Raw genomic sequence first — 6,000 nt, 5'->3', positions numbered from 1 at the left:
AGAGAGAGAGAGAGAGAGAGAGAGAGAGAGAGAGAGAGATAGGGGAAATGGTAAGCGAAGGAACTTCTTGCAGACAGGAAGTGGGGGGGTTGCCGCTTGCCTCAGCGACAGTATTTTCCACATCCGCCGCTGACTACAAACAAAAAAACGACAGAAAAAAATGGCCTTGCCCTCTGTAAACGCATGGACGTTTTATTGGCCTCTTGATTATCATGCCTACAAAATGTGCATCACGTTCCTCAGCACATGCGTGCAGACATGCTCTTGTGCAAAATTTGCATTAGGCAAGTGACTCCTATAGATTCTACAGCTGGAAAATTATTACATGCAGTATTAAAACAATTGTTGTTGCAAACCATACGCATAGATGATGTGGAAATTTGATGTTTTTGTCTCGATCAGGAGGCCCAAGGTTATATAAGGCAACCAGATATCACTCATTTGCATGCAGGGAGTACAGAAAGAAGGGTGGAGAGTGATTTAAAAAAAAGCCTTGGGGGCAAAGGGTGACTCTGGGTTATAAATGTGTAATGTGAAGAAGCAGGGGAAACACTGATGCATGCTGATGTTTTCAACGGAGAGGCACTGAGGAAATAACAAGCCTGATATCGCTCACCACAAGGTCCCCTGCAGATACAAAAACTCTAGCTGTCTGAGTCTGCAAACTTTAGAGGCACACACAGAGACTCACAAACACCACAATCACACTCACAAAATTAAACTGCTCAGAGTGTGATGCAGGCAAAACAACATGCTTGGAGAGAGCATGATAAATATCTTAGCAACCGAGGCTGGCCAGTGGAACAACAGCTTTGCAAAACTGACAGTGAGACAAAGGCGAGAAAAAGGGACACCTAAAAGAAAAAAGAAAGGCTTGATACTGTTCAGCTGGGTTGTAACTGAATGCTGCAGTCATAAGGAGACTTATTTCCAAATTGAGGTCAGTATGGAACATTAAAAAGCATATCTGACTCTAGATCTAGGCTTCACTGTGAAACACCTCAAAATGTTTTTTTTTCTTTTTTTTGGGGGGGGGTTCTCAGTTTGCTTATGAAAATATGGTTTGTATGCAAGTATCAAATCTACAAGCACTCCTTCATGAGGTGTGCTCTACATCCCTTTTCTAATCATGTGTCAGAACCAGCAGGGGTTCCCCAGTGTGCTGGTATCCAGAGCTGACGATAACGCTCTGAGCCCAAATGTCAGCATCGGTAAGAGGAGTCTGACCTCTCCTCCACTGCCTAGAGCAAATCAAGTCTGCACATGCATGCTCCTTCACTCTCACAAAAAGCTCCAAATAAAGAATTGACCGGTGTTTCCCCTCTCAGACTTAACCAGGCAGGCATTCTGCAGCACACACCAAACTTACAGTCTCTGCCAAACACACACACTGTACAGCTGTGAGAGGGAAACTCGGTTTGACGTCACAGGGTTGCTAGGAAACTTACCGCCGTGGTAGTGAAGATTTTCCACTGCAGTACAAACACTGTGTGTGTGTGTGTGTGTGTGTGTGTGTGTGTGTGTGTGTGTGTGTGTGTGTGTGTGTGTGTGTGTGTGTGTGTGTGCGTGCCAATCAAATTGAGTTACAGTTGTGGACACAGAAATGAATTTTCTTTCAGTGCATTCCAACACATAAAAACAAAAGTTTAGGGTTTTTGTTTTTTGGTATTGGGAGTGAGTTTAGATTCAAGGTTGGATTAACCAGGCATGGGAAAAATTAATGTTTGGGTCAGAGTGTGACAGCACTTTAAAGCATCAAGTAAAAGTTAGTTTAAGGTAGACTTGTGAAGAAGAAAAAAAGAGTGCACAGTGTTGCATGAAAAGTATGTACAGCTAGTATCAGCCAGAAGAATTTGCAGTGTGTAGTGTGTACAGAGGGTGTGTCGATTAAAGCATCAGTGCATGTACATGTGTGTGTGTAGCTGTATCTGTGTGTGTGTTTAACAGTTTACAGATACAGCAGCATGGGCGTAGTCTTCATTCAAAAAGACATGTTTGTTTGCATATTGATCTGTTTAATTGCTACACCTTTTCAGCAAATGAGGACTGTGGTAAAAAATATGATGCAGTCAGAGCTTTACAGAGAGTAAATACGCACCATGAGTGACAACACACTGTCTGCATCATTTAAAGTGTGACTTTCATAAGTCCTGCCCCACTTCCGTTCCGCTGTAGCTTCTGCTCCACTTAACTTTAGTGTCTTACATCAGGCTTTACAGAAGCTGAGGCTGGAGTGTTCTCTACAGCTTTAACAAAACTCAAGCTCCTATTTTATTAAAAAATGGGGAGAAAAAAAATGAAAACATTTGTGTGTGTCAAAGGTAATTTTGCAAATTTAAATAGAGCTGTGAAAAACAAAAGACGCCCAAACTTTAAAACTTCACAGTAACAGTAAACACGGCAACATGCTGCATAGTTTATCTGCCATCTTACTCTCAGAATAACCGGCAATTTAAAGCTGTGGACTGGTAAAAGTTTTTAGGCCTGCCACTAACAATGAAGCTGCTTTCCATGTAAGAAAAGAAAAACAAAAGAGTGAAATTACACTCCAAACAGCCAAACAGTATTTTTAAAATTTTTGTTGTGATATCAAAGATGGCCGAAAATCGTAACTTTTAGGCGCAGGAACATTCAAAATGTTTAATGATTAATAAACAATGGAAATATTTAACTTTTACCCTGACCAAAATAGCAGTGTTTTACTTTTCTGTAGCTGTTGTAATATCAAGTTCATATTTTCATTAAATCGATCATTAGGATCATTTGAACCGGCGTCTAAATCGATGCCATGATTCTTACTGATGCACACAATTTCAGTTTAACACTATTTAACCAAACTAGTTAGTTTTCACTTACATGCAAGTCTATCAAGATCTGTTTAGGTTTAAACTACTCTCATGTGGATTTTTAAAGAGAAGCAAACGACTGACTGTCACCCGAAGTAAGTCACTGGTGGCTTAATTTTTTATTCCACAGAGCTCAACTGAAATCTTACAGAAAGAAAAAAGGTGCTGATGCCAATCTATGGCAGGTGTCCTTTTGTGAGAAGTTAAGTAAAGCTATGGCAACGCTGGCAGCGCCTGCAGTGTGTGTCTTCTAACCTTGGAAAGATGCCCACCAGTGAAAAGATCAGCCAAACAGTGTCTATATATGGCTCTGTTCAGATTCTAACCCCTACCAGTTAAGCGTGAACTGACTTCATATAATCCAAAAGCTAACAGCAGAAGCACGTATTAATGAAAACAAAGGTGAATTCAGTGGTGAAGAATACAAATGCAGCTACATTTGAATACAGAGCATAAACTTTATCTGGGGTTAATCTATTCAAGGGGAGCACATTTGTGTCACACACAAACTTTCATTTTTAAAAAGCACGCATGAAATTTTATCATTTAAAAAAATCTCTTTTTGTAGATCTAGCAGTGCTGGTGCTACATTTAACTCTGAATCTATGAATTTCCTATTAGGGTTTCAAATCCTTTATTAATAATATCCCCAAACAATATCCGTGCAGTGTCGTTTCCTTTGGAAAATGCCACACAATGTGTATCCCTGCGCCAAGCTGCCATTAGAAGAAGGCTAAAAACGATTTTCCCTGTAAAGCCAGCTGAAAACAACATGGCTAATATGCAGTACACTTTGTACAACTTTTCCTGTCGTGCCCTTTTTTTCTGCTCTGTCTCTCTGCCAGTTTTACTGTCGAGCTCACTTTGTTTTTCGTTCTTTCTTATTCTCACAGTATCACTCCTCTTCTCTCTCTCCCTCTCCTCTCTCCTACATACCTCCCACACAAGCGAGCATGCTTTATTTGTTTCTGCACGTTTGCCTCTTGCACACACTCACCAGGTTTCCTTAAAACTGTACGGATCAGGAACTGTGACAAAAACATGAATAACCCACACGTTTGACATATCTGCGCCATGAAGAGCTTCTGTCGCTTTCTCTGCCTGGATAAAACCAAAAACAATGACCGGAAATATGCAAAGAGCAATACAAACAATATTCAAATCCACAAGCCAAGATCACTTAAACAAATCGTTTGTAATGCGAGTCGGCTGGTGAGAGCTAGGATATTGGTTTCGGGTGGGGTCATTCGTTAAATATGCAAGAAAAAAGAACGCATTTGCAAGTGAAAAATCTTTGGTCAATCTACTATCTCATCGATTTCATGCGGTAATATGGCTATACACTGAATATTTCAGTAGTTTTTCTGTTGCTGTTTTTAATATAAGCACTTCTTTCTGAAAGCCAGAAACCGATTTTTTAGCACTTATTAAGTGCTAAACAAGAGCCAGCTCTGGGACTGGCACACTGTGTAAGAAACATTAAAAGCAGTTATACAATCCTTCGTTAAGTCGTGTTTCAAAGCAGAAGTGAGATGGCCTTGTGAACCTTTGCTGGCTACAAATAAAAACACATCCGCCCACCCACCTACACACACACTACATACCCAATCAGGCCTCAGCCTCCTCTCTGAACTGCATCCAAGTGCAGGAAAAGCCTAAGTGTGTGTGACTAGCAACTTCTCCAGCTTTCCCTCATTTTGATCCCCCCCGCACACACACGCAAACACACAGACACAGGTTGGGGCACAGAGGTAGCTTTGTTATCGTGAATGTCAAAAAATTACTCAGGCAGCGAGCACAGGCCAATTGATACAGAAGCACAGGGCAACATGCACAGGCACATTGAGGTGCACAAAATGAGCCATACAATGAGAGGCTTCTGGTTTAAGGTCGCACTCACGGGCCCCTTTGCTTTCATATAGGCATATTTTAATTGCACTGCAACACCCGAGTTATAAAGTTGCCTTTGGGCGAAGCCAAATGCACAGTCAGCAATGATGATGTTTTCTTCTTTTGATGACTAACGCTGATCCAATGTGCCATTTTTTCTGTTACTGTATTGTGAATGTAGTGATTGCATCATTCGGTGGGAGCCGATTATGATTGGTGTACGCAGTGATTGTTTACTACAGGCTTGTAAAAAGATTTGGGGGAAAAGCACACTGATAAGCATCATTTTTCAGGACAGTTGCCATTAGAGAGTCTCGCAGAGACAAACTCCTTCCAGGAAAAGATAAGCTACAACATCACATCAGCAGGTTTAGTGTTTCGTAACCTGTTGGACTTCCATTAAAAAAGAAGGAAAAGGAAACTACATGGTGGAGCAGATGCTCACATGCTAATATTAAAAAAGTAGTATGCTTACAGTGTTTCCATTCATACAGAGGACTGTATTTATTTTACTAAAGTCTCAAATCTGAAAAAATTTCACAGCAACCAGCTTGATGCTTGATCTGAAAAAACAAACAAACCCCAAAACAAAACAACAAAAACAACAAAAAAAGCAGACCAATAGATACACCCAGCATTACCACAGTGCTACTCCTGGCATGGCTTAAAAATATTTAGAGATTTGTTGATACAGTCTCATTATTTTATTAGTGACAGTCATTTATCAGAAATGTTACAAAAACTTTAGCTTTTCCATTATTTTCAATTTTTTTTAAATTAAATGTTCATATTATTCACACAACTTAAAATTCAGTGCTTAACGTGATTTAAAAAAATCTCTGCTCCCCTGCAAGAAGCCAAAAAGGGACAAAATAGTTATTTCTTTTATTTATAGTTATTTACCTAATTAGTTTGAACTTGTCAGAAAACTACGAGTCTTTGTTCTCATTCTGCAATTCTTAATGACCGTGCCAGTTTCTTTCATAGTTTCTCGTCTATTACAGTGTGTGCGTTTCATGTGTGTGTGAGGGGGCAAGCAGAAACAGGGTGAAGAGAAGAAAGCAACAACGGAGCTAATCAGAAATTGTCGACTCTGACCACAATAATTGTTGCTGAACAAGTTTTAATTAGCCTAAAGCCAAAGCGGCGCCAACCCCAAACATCTGTAAGTCTGATGGGAGTGAAGCTGACCACACATGACGCTTAACAGCAGCTTAATTTCAAAAGCTCAAAAGTTCAAAGACAATCTGTTAAAAGAAAGGTG

The 6,000-nt window shown here is 40.1% G+C and overlaps 1 protein-coding gene across 3 annotated transcripts in view; it reads right to left on the bottom strand.

The window, feature by feature from the left end:
* The window catches only part of itpkb (inositol-trisphosphate 3-kinase B), a 37,278-nt gene that overhangs the window by 12,254 nt on the left and 19,024 nt on the right, over positions 1–6,000 (bottom strand). The gene's annotated exons all lie outside the window — the stretch shown is intronic.

This window comes from Pundamilia nyererei, unplaced genomic scaffold (genome assembly GCF_000239375.1).
Source record: "Pundamilia nyererei isolate P.nyererei 1_Seehausen unplaced genomic scaffold, PunNye1.0 scaffold00013, whole genome shotgun sequence".
In the NCBI taxonomy this organism is placed as follows: Eukaryota; Metazoa; Chordata; class Actinopteri; order Cichliformes; family Cichlidae; genus Pundamilia; species Pundamilia nyererei.
This window is presented reverse-complemented; position numbering and strand designations above follow the sequence as displayed.